We start from the raw sequence: 20,607 nt of genomic DNA on the forward strand, positions 1-20,607 counted from the left end.
ATTTTAGATAATCATATAAATGATAATTAGCGATCTTGCTACTATGTGGTGCAAACTTGTTGTGTTAAGAGAACCCATTGTTTCAAGGCACAAACTCATTGTTTCAAAGTGCAAACCTGTTGGTTGTCTAAAATGTGATCCTGTTGTCTGTCTAAAATGCTAACACACAAGTTAACAAATTAGTACCAAAATCACATTCAGGAAAATTATATAAATGATAATTAGCGATCTCACTACTGTGTGGCGCAAACCCATTATTTTAAGTGAACTCATTGGTGCAAGATAGCGAACCAGCTGGTTTAAGCGAACCTGCTGGTGCAAGATAGCAAACCCGTTGCTTTAAGTGAACCTGCTAGTGCAAGATAGCGAAACCCGGTGGTGCAAGATAGCAAACTTGTTGGTTTAAGCGAACCCGCTAGTGCAAGATAGAGAGCCCACAGATGTAAGATAGCGAACCTGTTGGTGCGAGAATATGAACTTGCTATTTCATAGATAAAAGACAATTATTATTTATATAAACTTGAAACTTAATGAAAATTTTACCTTCCATATGAAACTGATGATCACAATCCCACGGTCATATGAAAATGATATTAACGAACCTGTAGTTTCAGGGCGCAAACACATTGTTTCATGAAATCACATGATTGAGAAAATATACTTCTTCCTAAGAGGAAATCAGCTTGTAGATCTGCTTTTTTGCTTGCAATTTCTCAAAATCTGTAGTAAAATGCACTAAAACAACATAAAATGATAGATGACCCATGAAGTAAGTCCCACCACGCGTGCCAAAAAATGTATGAGGGAAAATGTGTGTGTTAATATAAATGATAAAAGATCAACTAATTAGCCAAAACAAGCTATTAAACTCAACACTTCAAGATCAAAATGGTAAAATCAAAGAAAAAACATAAAGAAAAGCTATGCAAACCCCAAGTCCTTGCTTCAATTTGATTATTTTGTGATTGGATGTGTTCTCATGATGTCGATTTGAATGTCGATTGTGCTCCATGATTTGATCGAGAAGATAATGTAAATGAAAATGGATGTGTGAGTGTGAGTAGTGATTTCAACGGAGTAACGATGTATTGAATGAATAGTGGATTCGAGAGGATTTGGTCTAAAATTGGAAGGATTAAATAGTAGATGAGAGGAAGGAGACGGGGTGTGAAGAGGAGACACTTGTCGTCCAAAAATGGAAAAGTGGCTCAACAAGAGGGAAGAGGAATGGACACATGTCTATTTTGGGCAAAGGCACCCAAAAATAGGATATTTTCTCCCAAAGGAGGGAAAAGAGGTTAGGAGGGATAGGATAGGGTTAGTTGGGAGGTTTGGATGGATAGGGTTGGTTGGACCCCCGCATTTGGGACAAGGGTTAGGTTAGATGGGCGGTTAAGGTTAGGAGCCATGTGCTCAAATAGGATTTAAGTCCAATTGATTAATCTATTGGGGTTTTGGGAAAAGGAATATTTAATTAATTAAAGGCCATTAATCAAATGAGATGAGAGAACAAGGATAATTAATTAATTAGATTATTTAATTAGGATGATGGGATAATCAATTAATTAGATCAATTATGAGGAGGATGGGATAATCAATTAATTAGATAAATTAATTAGGAGGATATAAGATAATTAATTAATTTGAAGAAAGGGATTTGGGAGATTAATTAATTAATTAATAGGAAGAAAGGGATAGAAATTTAATTAATTAAATTAATTAATTGGAAGAATAGGATTTAAATTTGATTAAATTAACTAGCCAAATTTAGGGGTCTACAGTGATAGAACAAGGTCTTCTCTAATATAAACCTAAAGAATTAGACATTTTAGAAATATTATTTTAATTATGTAGAGTTATATTGGAAAAAATAACTATACAACAACCTATGTTACTAAATAAAATTAGATAGGATGAGAAACCCACTTTGAGATAGAAAAAAATTGATTGAATTTTTTAGACAAACTCTCACTACCTGATTTAAAAAAAAAACTGTCTTTATTTGCAAAGTTTTGTTTCCATCTGATATTGTCAAAGTTTATGTTTTTAGGCTCTTAAGATATCTTAGTAGATCTTATCTAACTATTTTATTTCAGAAGCTTTAAGGTCCCTTGTGATATAATGAGGTATCCTCTATCATAAAACTACCAAATTATAGTGATACTATTAGTACTTGTTGCTAGACTAGTACAATTGCAATCAGTTGCACCCAATTTTCATTAACTCGTGATTATTCAATTGCTTTTCTACCAATCATATTTATGAATTTTTTAATTTGATTCTTTTTTAAAAGATGTAAATAGTTAAGATGCAAGATTTTTAAGTTTTCAAATTACAAAAATTATTTTTCTTAAATTTAATTGGCTCAAATGATTCATCTTATTATTGGATTTCTCAGATCCACTTTCTACATGAATTTTTTAAGGAAAATTTTTTCGTCATTAAAATAATGTTTAATATGTTTTAATTTTCTTTAAAAATTAGTTAAATTTTTTTATCTAAATCTTTGAATCTTTTAAAGCTTTATTTTAGTTATCCTCATAAAATTTGATAATATAAATATATTAATATATATTTTATATATAGCAGATAATTCAATTAAATGTTAGATAAAAGATGTAAATAATTTTAATATTATTAATATTATTCATATATTTAATTCTATATATATACAATAATATAAATAAAATTGTTATATTAGGATTAAATATATTTTTTATATTAAAAGAATATCAAAATTATACATGTTAATTATATATAATCAATTAATAATTAAATTATATATAATAATATATTAGTAAGGTTAAATATATTAAATTGTTAAAATATAAGAAAATTTGTGATCAAGGTGTGAATAAATAATTTAATATTATGCATATTATTTGTTGACATATGTCCAGAGCTTGATGACATGATGATGTTTCTATGTTGCCATTGATGTCAATATGCTGAAGTATGAATTGGTATTTTGATATATGCAAACTGGTAAATGAACCGGTATGATGAAAAATGGCAAGTGAACTGGTACATATGAAAAAGTAAAGCGGTATGTTTGTTCAAGGTGAACTGGTATGTTGGAATGAGAACCGGTATATGGGAAGTTTTGTACCGGGGTTTTCAGTTGATGCATTCCAAGCTTGTGTGATTTAATCGATGACATATTGTCATGAGTTAGCATTGTAATGAAGATCAGATCGTGTTGCCACATCAGCCTTATGCAGGTGAAGGATTTCCTTGAAGATCTTGCATGGAAATTGATCCTATCTAACTTGGGAATGTGTGAAGTCTCTGTAAATGGTGGAGTGCGGGTGATGGGTTGTCAACTTCCTGAAGCAGAAAAGAATGAACGTTGGAGAAAATCTGAGATCTATTCAAGATTGTTGCATTCAATGCACTATGATTAACAGTCAGGATTGAATCAACTGAATTGTTAAACCTAAATGTTTAGGGTTTAGGGTTTATGCTACCGACCTATCTGTTTCCTATAAGGTCGATGATGTCTTTCATTTTGAGGTTGTTGGCAAATGTTGTGTTTGTATCCAAGTGAAGAGATACTTGATTTTTGCCAGACCAGAGAAGTGTGTTGATACCTGCAAAGGGTAACTACAGAAGCAAAGGAGCTAAAGAGGATCTGCCTTGGCATTGTGTGTTGTTATCAGATCAGTGTATTACCTGTTGACTTCTAACCATTTTAGCAATTGGAAAATCCCTTAACCGGGTAGCTTTAATAGGCTTTTGTGTAAATCCTTTAACAGGGTGACTCAATTCAACGAGTTCTTCAAATCCTCTTGCGAGGTAACCTTTAATAGGGTTCTAACCTTTAACCAGGTATTTAGCCATCCCTTAACCGGGTGATCCCTAGCAGGATCGATTCCTAGCAGAACCTATTTTAAAATTCTTTAACCGGACTAGGCTCCTAACAGAGCGGACTTTAGAAGAGTTCAAAGAATAGCTTGTGGGTATTCATCCCCATCTTGGTTTTTCCCAGTTGGGTTTCCACGTGAAAAATCAGTGTGTCATGTGTGATGCTTTTCATGTGATGGTTTAGTGTTTTATGTTAAGTGGTAATGTAGGTTGATTCAATAGTCATAAGTATTTTTGATCTATTAAGTGCTTAAGCATTTGGGTGAAGTTGTGATAAGGTATTAGGTCTTGAATTGATCTGGGTGTTACCCGTTTGTGTTTTTCACAGTCTCACTTTGTTTTACCGATAGTGTCCTGACTAAGATCAGTAATGTTGTTTACCAGTTAGTGCAGTCTCTGCTGTTTGAATTGTGAAGAAATTTTTTGCCAGTAGTGATTCACCCGCCCCCCTCTTAGTACCGGTTTGGTACTAACTATTCATCATTATTCATCAATTGGTATCAAAGTGTCCTCTAGGTCCTCTATGTTGTAAGCTTAACCGCTTGAGGAAAAGATCCTACTCTAATGATGAAGAGGGGAGGTCCAAAGTTCAACAGAGATAACTTTAAAATATGGAAAGATAGAATGAAGATATGCATCAGAAGAATGGGTGCTCAACACTAGAACTATGTTGCGAATGCTTATGTTATCCCTACCAGTACTCTCACCGATGATCAAAGAAGAGAGATTCAGGAGAATAGGCAAGTCATGGAATCCCTAATCAGCAGTCTATCTGACATCAAGTTTATTGATGTTTAGGATAAAGACAATCCCAAAGAAGTATGGGATGCTCTTGAGAATATCTATGGCGGTGATGAACATGTGAAACAATCTAAGGAAGAGAGCCTTAGGGGAAAGTTTGAAGACATGTGGATGGTTGAAGGAGAGTCCATTCAACAATATGGAATAAGAATCAAAATTGTTATTAGAGACATCAAGAGTGCAGGAGGTAAAATAGAAGATTCCATTGTTGTTAGCAAAGTCTTGAGATCTTTGTTACCAGTCTATCCAATAAGGGTTGCTGCTATTCAGGAGCTGAGGTCTATAGACAAGACAAAGGTATCCCTAGACTCCATCATTGCTAAGTTGACCGCATATGAGCTAAATAATTATGATGGCAGTATTCAGAAGACTGAATTAGCCTTTAGAGCATCTGTTGTACCATCTAGAAAGGGAAAAGAAGAAAGTACTAGTTGTGAACCAAGACAAAGCAGAGAAATGGATGATGAGGAGATCCTAATGGAATTTGAAGCTCTTCTTACCAAGAGACTTCCTAAGGGAGCTAGTAAATACAAAGGTAAGATTCTTTTGAAATGCTTCTCTTGCAATAGGATAGGACACATTGTTGTAAACTGTCCTAGTGGTGATAATAAGGACAAACTGGAGAATTTCAAGAAGTTCAAAGGAGGATATAAGAGAAATTGTTTTGTAGCAGTTGATGAAGGTGTCACTAATGAGGAATCAGAAGATGAAGAAAATGAAGACATTGTGTTTGTAGTAGTTAAGGAAGATGTGTCAAACAAGAAATCTCTTGTCTCCCGCTTTGATAATTCCAATGAGTGGATTATTGATAGTGGTTGTTCTCACCACATGATTGGTGACCATAGAAATTTTCTGTCTTTGGAAGAGTATGATGGCGGTGTGGTCCAATTTGGTAATGATGCACCATGTATGGTAAAAGACAAAGGGTCCATCTCTCTAAATGGAAAAAGTAATGCTGATAATGTGTATTGGGTAGAAGGTCTCAGACATAACCTTTTGAGTGTTGCCTAGTTGAATGATAATGGACTCACTCTGGAATTCAAATATGGAGTGTGCAAAATCAAAGGAAAGAGTGATGAACTAATGGCCACCGGTATGCAGACCAAAGGTAACTTTTTTCAGTTGAATGCAAATATCAGTACATGTCTAATGGCTAAGTTTGATGATAGCTGGATATGGCATAGGAGACCCTACCATGTAAACTTTGAAAACATTGTGAAGGCCAGTAAGATCAAGGTAGTTAGAGGATTGCCTGTGCTGTGCAAACTAGAGAATCCTTTGTGTAGAGAGTGTCAACTGGGGAAAATGTCTTCCTCAACCTTTAAAGGTAAATATTTCACTACAAACAATTTACTTGATCTTGTGCATACTGATTTGTGTGGTTCTATGAAAACTAGGAGTGTGCAGGGAGATAGGTACTTTATGATTCTCACTAATGACTGCTCAAGAATGATGTGGGTTACTTTCTTGAAAGACAAGTCCAAAGATTTTGGAAAGTTCAAAGCCTTCAAAGCATTGGTAGAAAAAGAAAGTAGTAGGAGAATCAAATGCCTTAGAAGTGACCAAGGAGGTGAGTTCATTTCTAGTGAGTTCAATAAGTACTATGAATAAAATGGCATCAAGAGGCAACTGTCTACCCCCCAGACTCTACAACAGAATGGCCTAGTAGAGAGGAACAACCGGACTGTAGTTGAAGCAGCCAGAACCATGTTGATTCAAGGAAAGGGTGCTCACACTTTTTGGAGAGAAGTGGTGAGCACTGCAGTCTACACTATGAACCAGGTACTCATCAAGAAAGGTAAGGATAAAACTCCTTATGAGTATTGGACCGGTAAGACACCAGTAGTAAGATACTTTAGAGTGTTTGGTAACAAATGTTATATCAGGAGAAGTGAACACCAGAGCAAGTTTGATGCAAAAAGTGATGAGGGAATATTCCTAGGGTATTCTACTAAAGAAAAGCTCTCAAGTGTTTCAACAATAGGACTCAGAGAATTATTTAAAGTGTCAATGTTAGAGTTGATGAAGCTTCTAAGAAACCTGAGGAAACCGAAAGTGAACAAGTGATAGATGAACCAGTGGTAACCTTCTGGGAACTAGTTGCGAAACAACCTAGTACTAGTAATAGTGCTTCTACACCGGTAGATGCTGATACTGATGAAGATGACGATGAAGAAGAAAAGCAAGAGGAATCTATTAAGATCATTCCTAGGTATGTAAAGCTGAATCATGATCCAAAGTAGATCATAGGAGATAAGGATGTAGGAATTATTACAAGAAGAAAGGTTAGAGAAAACTCTTGCATGATCTCTGAGTTTGAGCCTAAAACTTTAAAGAGGCACATAAAGATGAAGACTGGATCAAGGCAATGGAAGAGGAACTTGATCAGATAGAAAAGAATGGCACATGGTCTTTGGTACCCAGACCTGAGTATAAGAATGTCATTGGCACCAAATGGGTTTTCAGAAATAAGTTCAATGAAGATGGCACAGTGGTAAGGAACAAAGCCAGTCTAGTGTGTAAGGGATATGCTCAAGAAGAAGGAGAAGACTATGGAGAAACCTATTCTCCAGTAGCTATATTGGAAGGAGTTCATATGCTTCTTGCATGTGCAGCCTTCAAGGGATATAAAGTATATCAAATGGATGTAAAATCTGCATTTCTAAATGGAATACTTGAAGAGGTGTATATAGAGCAACCAGATGGGTTTGCCCTATCAGAAGACAGTGACATGGTGTGTAGCCTACATAAATCCTTGTATGGATTTAAGCAGGCACCTAGAGCATGGTATGAGCACTTACACTGCCATCTTGTGAAGATTGGATTTGAAAGAACAAATGAAGATAGCAACATCTATCTAAAGTCAGAAGGAGATCAGATTTTGATCTATGAAATATTTGTTGATGACATAATTTTTAGTGGAGATGACAAGATGAGTCATAATTTTGTAGATGAGATGAAGAAGGAATTTGAGATGTCACTTATAGGGGAGATTAAGTTCTTCATTGGACTACAGATTCAACAAATGAAAGATGGTATCTTTATCACTCAGTCCAAGTATGTCAAAGCGGTGTTGAAGACCTTTGGCATGGAAGACAACAAACTAGTTGGTACATCGATGGTAACCGGTTGTAAATTATCAAAAGAGGATGACTCAGTGTTGGTGAATGAGAAGGAATATCGATCAATGATTGGTAAGTTGCACTATGCAGTACATAGCAGACCAGACATTGCACATGCAGTGGGCACTATAGCACGGTTCCAGAAAAGTCCAAGAGAATCCCACTTGATAGCAGTCAAGCGGATTCTTAGATATCTGAAGGGAACTATCGACTATGGATTACGGTATCCATATAGTAATAATTTCAACCTCAGAGTGTTTACAGATGCTTATTAGGCTGGTAATGTGGACGACCAGAAGAGCACAACCGGTGGTGCATTCTTTCTTGGTGGTAGACTACTCTCATGGATGAGTAAGAAGCAGAGTTGTATCTCTCAGTCTACAGCAGAAGAGGAATATGTTGCAGCATTTATGAATTGCACTCAGACAATATGGATGAAGCATGTATTGAGTGGTTTCAAAGTTCTTGTATATGAACTAGTGAGTATATTCTATGACAACACAAGTGTAATTAATATTTCCAAGAATCTGGTTTTGCATGCTAGAACCAAGCACTTCGAGCTCAAGTATCATTTCTTGAGGGAGAAGGTTCAGAACAAAGAGGTTGTATTGGAATATGTTTCCAATAAAGAGCAGCTAGCAGACATATTCACCAAGCCTCTACCGAAGGCTACATTTACCTACCTAAGAGGTGAATTAGGGGTGCTACCCCTTCAAGAGGTGAACTAAAGGTGTGTGCTCCACATCAATCAGGTATTGCATTGATAAATCTTTTTCAGGATTGGTGTGTTGAAGGAAGCTACTCCTTAGGGGGAGCAGCATAGTGGAACATAGTTGTTTGTACCTCCACTTTGGCATTGTTGTCAAAGGGGGAGAAGATGTGAAGTAGAGAAGATATCTGCAGTATTGGGGAGAAGATGATGTGAAGCAAAGAGATATCTTTGTATATTGCCATCAATGCCAAAGGGGGAGATTGTTGGCATATGTGTAGAGCTTGATGACATGATGATGTTTGTATGTTGTCATTGATGCCAATATGCTGAAGTATGAACTGGTATATTGATGCAAAGTAGAAAATAAACTGGTATGATGAAAACTAGCAAGTGAATCGGTATGATGATGTGAACCGGTACATATGAAAAATTGAAGCGGTATGTTTGTTCAAGGTGAACTGGTATGTTGGAATGAGAATTGGTATATGGGAAGTTTTGTATCGGGGTTTCCGGTTGATGCATTCCAAGCCTGTGTGATTCAACTGATGACATCTTGTGATGAGTTAGCATTGTAATGAAGATCAGATAGTGTTGCCACATCAGCCTTATGCACGTGAAGGATTTCCTTGGAGATCTTGCATGGAAATTGATCCTATCTACCTCGAGAATGTGCAAAGTTTCTGTAAATGGTAGAGTGTGTGTGATGGGTTGTCAACTTCCTGAAGAAGCAAAGAATGAACATTGGAGAACATCTTGAGATCTATTTAAGACTGTTGCATTCAATGCAGTGTGATTAACGATCAGGATTCAACCGACTAAATTGTTAAACCTAAATGTTTAAGGTTTAGGGTTTATGCTACCGACCTATCTATTTCCTATAAGGTTGATGATGTCTTTCATTTTGAGGTTGTTGGAAAATGTTGTGTTTGTATCCAAGTGAAGAGATACTTGATTCTTGCCAGACTAGAGAAGTGTGTTGATACCTGCAGAGGGTAATTGCGGAAGCTTGATGACTTGATGATGTTTGTATGTTGTCATTAATGTCAATATGCTAAAGTGTGAATTGGTATATTGATATATGAAAAGTAGCAAATAAACTGGTATGATGAAAACTGGCAAGTGAATCGGTATGATGATGTCAACCGGTACATATGAAAAATTGAAGCGGTATGTTTGTTCAAGGTGAACTGGTATGTTGGAATGAGAATCGGTATATGGGAAGTTTTGTATCGGGGTTTCCGGTTGATGCATTCCAAGCCTATGTGATTCAACCGATGACATCTTGTGATGAGTTAGCATTGTAATGAAGATCAGATCATGTTGCCACATCAGCCTTATGCACGTGAAGGATTTCCTTGGAGATCTTGCATGGAAATTGATCCTATCTACTTTGGGAATGTGCAAAGTCTTTGTAAATGGTGGAGTGCGCGTGATGGGTTGTCAACTTCCTGAAGCAGCAAAGAATGAATGTTGGAGAACATCTTGAGATCTATTCAAGACTGTTGCATTCAATGTAGTGTGATTAACGGTCAGGATTGAACCGACTGAATTGTTAAACCTAAATGTTTAAGGTTTAGGGTTTATGCTACCGACCTATCTATTTCCTATAAGGTCGATGATGTCTTTCATTTTGAGGTTGTTGGAAAATGTTGTGTTTGTATCCAAGTGAAGAGATACTTGATTCTCGCTAGACTAGAGAAGTGTGTTGATACCTGCAGAGGGTAATTGCAGAAGCTTGATGACATGATGATGTTTGTATGTTGTCATTGATGTCAATATGCTGAAGTATGAACTGGTATATTGATATATGCAAAGTAGAAAATAAACCGGTATGATGAAAACTAGCAAGTGAATCGGTATGATGATGTGAACCGGTACATATGAAAAATTGAAGCGGTATGTTTGTTCAAGGTGAACTGGTATGTTGGAATGAGAATCAGTATATGGGAAGTTTTGTATCGGGGTTTCCAGTTAATGCATTCCAAGCCTATGTGATTCAACCGATGACATCTTGTGATGAGTTAGCATTGTAATGAAGGTCAGATTGTGTTGCCACATCAGCCTTATGCACGTGAAGGATTTGCTTGGAGATCTTGCATGGAAATTGATCCTATCTACCTCGGGAATGTGCAAAGTCTCTGTAAATGGTGGAGTGCACGTGATGGGTTGTCAACTTCCTGAAGAAGCAAAGAATGAATGTTGGAGAACATCTTGAGATCTGTTCAAGGCTATTGCATTCAATGTAGTGTGATTAACGATCAGGATTGAACCGACTGAATTATTAAACCTTAATGTTTAAGGTTTAGGGTTTATGCTACCGACCTATCTGTTTCCTATAAGGTTGATGATGTCTTTCATTTTGAGGTTGTTGGAAAATGTTGTGTTTGTATCCAAGTGAAGAGATACTTGATTCTTGTCAAACTAGAGAAGTGTGTTGATACCTGTAGACGGTAATTGCAGAAGCAAAGGAGCTAAAGAGGATCTGCCTTGGCATTTTGTGCTGTTATCAGATCAGTGTATTACCTGTTGACTTCTAACCATTTCAGCAGTTGGAAAATCCCTTAACCGGGTAGCTTTAATAGGATTTTTTGTAAATCCTTTAATAGGGTGACTCAATTCAATGAGTTCTTCAAATCCTCTTGTGTGGTAACCTTTAACAGGGTTCTAACCTTTAATAGGGTATTTAGCCATCCCTTAACCAGGTGATCCCTAGCAGGATCGGTTCCTAGCAGAACCTATTGTAAAAGTCTTTAACTGGACTAGGCTCCTAACAAAGCATACTTTAGAAGAGTTCAAAGAACAGCTTGTGGGTATTCATCCCCACCGTGGTTTTTCCCAGTTGGGTTTCCACGTGAAAAATCATTGTGTCATGTGTGATTCTTTTCATGTGATGGGTTAGTGTTTTATGTTAAGTGGTAATGCAGGTTGATTCAACAGTCATAAGTATTTCTTTTGTATTAAGTACTTAAGCATTTGGGTGAAGCTGTGATAAGGTATTAGTTCTTGAATTGATCTAGGTGTTACCAGTTTGTGTTTTTCATAGTCTCACTGTGTTTTATGGATAGTGTCCTAACTGAGATCGGTAATGTTGCATACCAATTTTTCTTATAATATTAAATCTATATAATTTAATAATATATAATATAATAAAAATATTGTATAAAGATTAATATATTAATTATAAATAATTTATTAATAATAATATTACCCATAATATAATTATAATAAATCTATTAAAAAATATCGCAATGAGAAGTGTGTGGCTCTTTTTATGATGAAATGCAAATACCTAAAAAAAATTGAAACTGAGTGAAAACTACTATGAGACAAAGAAATTATCTTCTCTATTCATTTGCTAAGTGTATACTTCATGGCAGTTTTGACTTTGAAGGATCAGAAGATGGCTCTGTGTTTGCGTGGGTGTCATGCTAGGGCCAATGTACCCTAGCTTGTGTCCTACGCTCTTCTTGCTTCATTCTAGGGGGGGTTTCTTGCTTGATGGGGATCAGTTTTTGCTTGCCCGTGGTCGGGCTTTCTGGGTTACCACAAGGTTTTTTTCCAACCCTTTTCCATTTCTTCTTCTCTGGGTTGTTGTTGGGGGTGTGTGGGGTTTTAGGGTTTGGTTTTCCGCCCCTCTTATTTTTCTTCTTTTGGTATTTTCTCTGGATCCATGGAGAATAGAGGATTATCGTCTTCTCAAATGATCTCTGGAGATTTGGAGATGGTGGATTCGTCTCATTCGATGCATGCATATAGAAAGGAACACATTAGTAATTCCCAATCAAGGGCATGCATCTCTTCTTCGAAAGAGACTTTTCGCATGAAAAAGGTGAATGGTTATTTGGAGAGATCCCAAGATCATCTAATTCTGGTTATTCAACCTAAGAAAACTTCGGAGGATGTTGAATATTGGTGTAATCATGCTCTCATATGCAAATTTATCGGTCTTCGCCTCTCTATACTTATTTTAGAGTCTTGGACATGTCGTGTTTGGAATTCTAAAGGAGGCATGGAGCTACTTATGGCAGCCAGTAATTATTTTCTAGTTATTTTTTCCAACCTAGCAGACAGGAACAAAGCTTTTGAGGGTGGCCCTTATTTTTTCAACCAGGTGAGACTCTTCATCAAACCTTGGCATATTGGCTTTAATTCTACTGAGAAATTTCCCTCTCATCTTCCCATGTGGATCTGATTGCCTAGGCTCCCATTTGAATTCTGAAGAGAAGATATTCTTCACTCAATCTCACTGCTTCTTGGTAAACTCGTGGGTTTGACTTCACAAACTAGAGATCGAAAGGTAATTTCCTATGCCCGTATATGTGTAGAAGTTGATTTAAATAATCCTTTGCTAGAGCGAACATCTTCTTGGATCCAATAGCTGGACTATGAGACCCTATCATTTAGATGTAGAATTTGTCATGAATATGGTGATTTACAGCCGAGATGTCTGAGAAACAAATCTTCTAAATTGGTTGTTTTGGATCCTTCTCACTTTGTTCTGGGGGAAGATAAGGGGAAAGCCCCTATGAATAATGGTCCTACTAATAAAGATGGCTTCATTCCTATTAAACCTCAAAATAAAGACAACGGAAAGAAGAGAACCTGGTTGGATAGGTAAAATGATGTCACCCTAAATAGGTTTGATGTTCTAGAGGATTTTGTCCTTGGGTTCCCAATTTCTGCATAAGGTGCTGGATGGGGATTCCAAGAAAGAGGGTCGGTCCCTATCTTCGGAGAATCAAGAGGATTTTCAAATATTTATGGATTTTCCTTCCCATGTTCAGGACAACAAAGATCTTAGTGGGTCATAGGTCCCTGAAGGTGCACTGGTCATGGGGTCTACTTCTCCTTTCACTATAGTGGCCTCAGGTTCTGTGAAGAGTAAAAAGGACCCGCCTATTTTAGGCTTGCAACAGAAGACCCTCAAAATGGATTCTTTAGACAAACCTTTAAGGAGTGGACGAAAAATGAATCACGAAAAGGTTAAGCTTATTGGTGATACTTTGGTTGAGTCGGGGTTTGTGAAGCCCATTAATTCCCACTTCTCTCAACCACATAAATGATTATGCTCTCATGGAATGTACAGGGGTTGAACAACATCCCTAGAAAAAAGGTTTTTCGCATATTAATTGACTCAGAGTCTCTTGATGTTGTTTTTATTCAGGAAACCAAGCTTTTTGTGGATGGTTTGGCTAGTTGTTCTTTGCGTGTCTCGCCCTAGGGCCTTTGGTAGGGAGTGAACTCTCATGGAAGTTCAAGCAGGGTTGGTTGCTTTTGGAACCCGAGGAAAGTTTCCCATTTATGGTGGTTTTCTAGCAGGTCTTCCATTTCTATGGTCACTTCTAGCTTTAAGACTAGAGAAAGATGCCTCTTCTCTAATATTTATGCTCCTATTGATCTTGTGGTTAAGTCACATCATTGGCTCACATCAATATTATCCAGGCTCAATACCCTTTTCTCCCCTGGATTTTAGCTAGAGATTTTAATGTCGTTACTCGTTTAGAGGAAAAGTGAGGTGGATTACTCAGGCTTGATCCTTCCTCAAATTTACTCAGAGATAATATTGGTCTCTGGAATTTCATTGATGTGAAGCCAATTAATGATGTCTTTGCTTGGAATAATAGGAGGAGTGGTGTTAAGGCTATTTCTGAAAGGTTTGATAGATTTTTGGTTTCCTGCTATTGGGTGCATGATAGGTGGTCCACCAATTTAGAAATTCCTTATTGGAGGGGTTATGATCATTGGCATATTAAGCTTTCTATTACATCTCTTAGAACCTCCAAAAATCCCTTTCAAATTTTAATTGATGTGGCTCCATGATCAGTCGTTGAAGGATATTATGGTTGATTGGTGGTATGAAAGGTTGCCTGCCCACGAGCGGGTTATGTACACCTTTGGGAAGAGATTACAACATGTAAAATGCAAGTTGAAGAGGTGGAATAAAAATGTTTTTGGAATCTATATAGACACAAGATGGAAGCTCAATCCAAGATTGATGAGGTTACGCATCAAATTAGGGATCAAGGGATGATTGTGGAGCTCATTATGGCCGAGTCCCTTGCTCTTAAAGACTTAGAAGAGTGGGAGTTGCATGAGGAGATTTTATGGAAACAAGAGTCTTGTGTGGATTGGCTCCAAGAAGGTGATAGAAACAAATTTTTCAATAATTTTGTTAAGGCTCGGAGGTATGGTAACTCTATTACCTCTCTCATATCTTTAGAAGGGGTGCATCTTTCATCTAAAGAAGAAATTGCTATGGAAGTTGTTAGTTATGTTTTTAACTTGTTTACCAAAGAGGATCCTAAATCTATGGTGGAAGAGAGGGCCTTCTTGAACTGTATTCCCCCTCTTGTCTTTGTTGAAATGAATGATGCTCTCTTGCAACCCATTTTATTGTTTGAACTTGAGGGGGTTATGTTTCAAATGAAAACAGGCAAGGCTCCTGGCCCTAACGGGTTTCCTATTGAGTTTTTTTCAAGAATTTTGGGAGATTATTAAGTATGATCTTCTAGATGTGGTTCAGGAATCTCATAGGAATAAACAAATACTCAAATCTATAAATTATACCTTCTTGCCTCTCATTCATAAGAAGGAGAGGGCTAATAGCTTGGATTAGTACAAGCCTATTTCTTTATGTAATGTTGTCTACAAGATAATCACTAAATTTATTGTTTAACGACTCAAACCTCTCCTCTGCACTTTGGTTTCTAAGGATAAAGGTGGTTTCATTGATGGAAGATAGATCCTTGATGGAGTTGTGATAGCAATGGAGGCTATTCATTTGATGGTGTCCTCTAAAGAGAAGGCTATGTTTATTAAACTTGACATGGCCAAAGCTTATGATAGGGTGAGTTGGGATTTCTTACAGAAGATCCTTTTGGCTTTTGGCTTTGGAGAAGAGTGGGTGAATTGGGTTCTTATTTGTGTGATGTCTACCTCGTTCTTAGTTCTTATTAATGGGAAACCCTCGAAAGTGTTTAGAACTTCACGGGGGCTTCGACAAGGGGACCCTTTATCTGCTTATCTATTTATTCTCATGGTTGAAGGTCTTGGTAGATTTCTCACTTCCCAAGTGAGACATGGTCTTATTCAGGTCTGGAGTTGGATAAATGCTCTACCTCTCAAATCTTCAATTTGTGGATGACACAGGTTTGATGGGTAGGGATAGAATCAATGAGGCAGTGAATTTCAAGAGATATTTGGATATTTGGATTATTCATAATAGGATTTCGAGGATCCTTCGATTTTAGATGAGGTCCCTTCCTTTGTTGTACCTCAGGATTCCTTTAGATTTGAGGGTTCAGCAAAAAGATTTTTGGCAAGGAATTTTGGATAAATTTCATTTCAAGGTTAATCATTAGACTTACAGGTGGTTATCCTCCGCTAGAAGAGTGATTCTTTTGAAGACTGTGGTGCAAGCACTTGTCATTTATAGGTGTTTTGTGCAGGCTCCTCCTTCCAACTTTGTTAGAGAGTTTGATTCTCTTTCCCATCAATTTATTTGGTCTGGTAGTTTCTTTCTTCTAAGTGGAGTTCAGCTAAAGGGGCCTTTGTTTGTAGACCAAGACATGGTGGGTGTCTTGGCCTTAGATCTATTGCTTCGGTTTGCAAGGCCTTGGTGGCTAAGTTGTATTGGAGGTGGTGTACCAGTTAGAATTAGGATTGGGCCAAGATTTTAATCCACAAGTATCTCGTAGGTGCTAATGATCATGAGGTGCCCCATCTTAGTTTAGTGGGCAAGGGCTCTTGTATCTGGGATACTCTTAAAAAAGGTGCCCAACTTAATAACGATGGCCTTTTCTAGATTTGTAATAGAGGCTCTAGAGCTCTTTTTTGGCAGGACTCTTCGGATGGTCACCCTTCTATTTTGGCTAGTTATCCACAACTTCAGCCTCTTTGCAACATTTTCATTGATGCTGGATGGGTTAAGGTGGACAATTTTAAAATAGTTAGGCGCATTGGATAGGTTGAGGTGACTTGCTGGAAGGATACTCTTAAATGGCCCTTGGGTGGCTTGGATGAGGATCTTGTGGTGCTGGTTAATATCTTGGAGGGTAGGTTATGTAGTTCCCTCAAGGAGAGAAATATTTTGGCTTGGGGTCCTAACCCAAAAGGCAAGTTTTATGTTGCTAAAGGTTATGCTCAGCTTGATAGGAAATTGCATGGCCTGACGGATATTCCCTAGAGGAAGAAGGTTTGGAATCGCTTCCCTTGGCCAAAATGTAATTTTTTCTTATGGGTGGCTGCTTAGAGGAAATGTCTCACATGAGAGAATCTTCATAAGATTGGCTTGCAAGGACCATCTATCTGTTATCTTTGTATGCATAATGAGGAAGACTGCTCCCACTTTTTTTTTCTTTGCCTTTTCTCTAGGGAGATTTGGCACAAGTGGTGGATGCTTGGCAACATGTTTGTTTTCATGCTACCTCCTTAATTGACTTTTGGGATAGCTTGGGCAGACCCCTAGCAAAGACCTCTTTTCTTCAAGTGGTCTAGGCTATTGGGCCAACCCTTATGATCTGGAATTTGTGGTTGGAAAGGAATCAGAGGGTCTTTGTGATTCACATATAGGGAGTCCTCAACCGTGGCAGAAGATAGTTAATAGGCTTCAAGAGACAATCTCGGCTAAGTGCAATTTTTCTAAAAATGTTGATCTGGGTGATCATGCTAATGTAAGGAATCTGCAATTGGAAAACATTAAAATGGACCGTGTTTCTAGAAATAGATCTCAACATGCAAAGCAACATATAAGTAGATATGGAAGGTGGATTCCCCATCCTGTGGGAATCTCAAAAATTAATACAGATGACTCTTCTCGTGGGTATCCTAGACATGCAGGTATTGGAGGTATAGGTAGAGGTGATGATGGTTGTTTTGTTTTTTTCTTTTCTATTTATATTGGGCATCACTCTAACAATCTTATGGAGGCCCTAGCTCTTAAGATTGTTGTTGAGCGAGGTTGTTCTTTAGGATGGAGGAAGATTATTTGTGAGTTAGATTCTTAGATTGTTGTAAACATGTTGAACAAACAGAATTTGAATGATGTGAGTTGGAAATTAGCTTTTGTGGTTAGACAAATTTTACAACTGTGTAATACATTGGAATTTGTCTCCTTTTGTCATATTCCCAAGGAGTGGAATAGAGTGGTTGATTGTTTGGCCAAGTGGTCTTGAAAGCATGTTGATGGTTGGGATTTTAGTGGAAGAGATGATCTACCTCTTAATTATCTTGAAATTTTAGACAAGTTAATGCTAGAAGACAAGATGATGCAAGAGCACCCAGTGGTGTAGGATCAATTTCCCTTTTATGTTTGTTTCCTTTTCATTGTCATTTTTGAAACCCTTCAAGACTCCGAATGATCCTAGTTTTTGGTGTAAGTCCAAAGTCTTCAGCCCTACTTTGTGCCACGTCATATTTTTGAAGGCTTTCCGAAAAGGTATTATGATTGGAAATCCGATAGTCGGATCTAATGCTATGGTCACTGAACTTTGTAGTGGTGGTGTTGGTGGTTCTTTTTGGATCCTTCTAGTTTTTGTTGTTGTCTTGGTGGGCCCAAGGCCCGACCTTTGTATTTATTTGATTTCTAAATAAATCTTTACCCCTTTTTCAAAAAATAAAATTAATAAATCTATTATTAATATTTGTTGTAAAATTTTCATCAAATAATTATTAATTGAAATTAAGATTATTATTATTATTATTACATTTATAATTTAAATAAATGATTATAACTTACTTTATAATTTTTAATTATATTATAACTTTAATGTTAATTCTTATTTATTATTATAATTGTAAAATAATTATAATAATGATTAGGGTTAAAAAAAAGGTTCAAATTATTTCTCACTTAAGATTAAATTTAGGCTAGAGTTAAATTCAGAACTCGGTTAAAATGAAAAATTATGTTAAGGTTAAAATAAAGGTTATTATTAAGGTTTGAATTAGTTTTAGATATTATTGTAATTTAATAACTTTGCTATAATTATATGCACTCTCTATTATACTATTGCAAGAATATATTATCTCAAATTATTACCCAACCTACTTCTAAACAAAAGTTAAATTAAGGCAAGTACTGGCCACTGTGTGGCACTTGTTTGAATAGCATGAGACTCTATTTGTAAAATTAGCTATTCCACACCCTAGTATTATGTTAAATTTTCACTTTTTATAAAATTTGGTTTAGAACTAAGATGAGAAAATAATAATTTTCTATAAGATATTTGTAAGAACATAATATTATTAAGTGTCATACCCTTGTAACATTTATATTATGTTCTAATGTAAGATAATAAAACCTTGGATATTATATGTTTTATAAACATATTTCCTTTCAAATAATTATAATCTAATAACTATTAGATTATTAATTATTTTTCAATGAAACTTTTTGGAAAGGTCCGACTAGTGAAGTCACCCTTCTTCATATATTTAAGAAGATCCCCTCTTATTTGAAAGATGTGTAAGTTGTGTGACTATTGTCTATGTTAAATTCTAATTGACATTGTAAAAAAAAATTCCACAGGTTCAATACAATAATCTTACGGTCCTGTAAATTGACATTTATTTGTATGTTTTCCATTACAAGATAAAAATAAAATAGACGCCTCTCGCGGATTATATACTACATTATTAAAGATATATGCTGACTTGAAATTGGGTATCATATAGCGCAGCTAGACAGGCCATTATCAAGAATTACAGTTTTAGGGTTTTTTGTAACACACAACAGGACAAGCTATCGAGGCGAAACAATGTTAAGCACGAATAATTCTGTGAGGATGAGATTTGTGCTGATTATTGTCTTGATCACAGGGGTCTTAATACTGACCTCTCACTCCATCAATACAACAACTGGAAGGAGAAATAACAACAGTCTTGATAAGAACAGTACGGTAGTTGTATCGTCTGAAAATGCTTCCATGTTATTTACTTCTGAATATAGAGGGGCAATGGTGAGACCGCTTTCAGTAATGAAAAAGAAGAAGAAGAAGAATAAGAAGTCACTGCCACGTCCACCTGGTAGTACAAATTATCATCATCATGATCACAGAAATGGGGTGTCTCAGAAGACTTACGGAAACCATGCAATTCTTTGCATCGTCTTAGCCTGTTTTTCATTTCTTTTCAGCTGACGAAAGTGGGGCATTTGATTTTTTTAATTGTTTACTTTTGCGTGGGAGATTGGAAAGAAAGTTAGGCGGCATTCGTTTGCTTAGTCTAGGGAGAGGAGTTTGTAGAATATAATGGAGATTTATGGAGTTTCAAGACGATACACAAATTCATTCATTTTAGTTGCATAAGAGTAACTAACACTCCATTTCAAATTCGCAGTTTTAATGAATATAGTTTTTAATCATTAAAAAAGGAACATTTATTATTAAAGTATTAAAGAATGAGGCATTGTTTAATTCATGAAAAAGAAATTGACTATTAAGAAAAACTTTAATAAAAAACTTTATTATTAAAATATTAAGATTAAGATATTGCTATATTCATTTGAAAGAACATATATAAGTATATATATTAAAACATTATCCAAAAATAATTTGATCATAGATTTTTTTAGATAAATAATCTTTCAAAGAGTATTACTGATATCAAAGTACAAATAAAGTTAAAGTTGTTAAATTAAACTAGTTAGATTGTAAATGTCAATAAGATAGTTTTAGAATTTTTATATAAGGAATATTGAGTTAAGTAGACACATTTCTCCTTTTTGTAGTGGGTGTTATTAATCTACTAAAGGTGTTATGGAGAGACATAAAAAGATTAGGGAGTAGTTGAGAAAAATTGAAGGAACGAATTTGACTCTATTTTAGGTGTTACTGAATATTCAATGAAGATTCAAATGGATTCTAAATGTTATTATTGAATCTACTATTGAAGATTATCCTTTCTCAACAACTTCTCCTTTCTTCTCACAAGTTCCTTCTATACAACCTAAATAATTCTAGCCATATTTTGACTAATCCCTACAAGAATCAATAATTTCCTATATGTTGTTCATTAGGGTCTTTTGGCTCTCCTTTAATTTGAATACCTCCTCTTCTAGTTGAGCATTTCTTTTTTAACCCATATCCTTCTTATTGTCCTACACATCAT

This window comes from Cryptomeria japonica, chromosome 3 (assembly GCF_030272615.1).
Source record: "Cryptomeria japonica chromosome 3, Sugi_1.0, whole genome shotgun sequence".
Classification (NCBI taxonomy): Eukaryota; Viridiplantae; Streptophyta; class Pinopsida; order Cupressales; family Cupressaceae; genus Cryptomeria; species Cryptomeria japonica.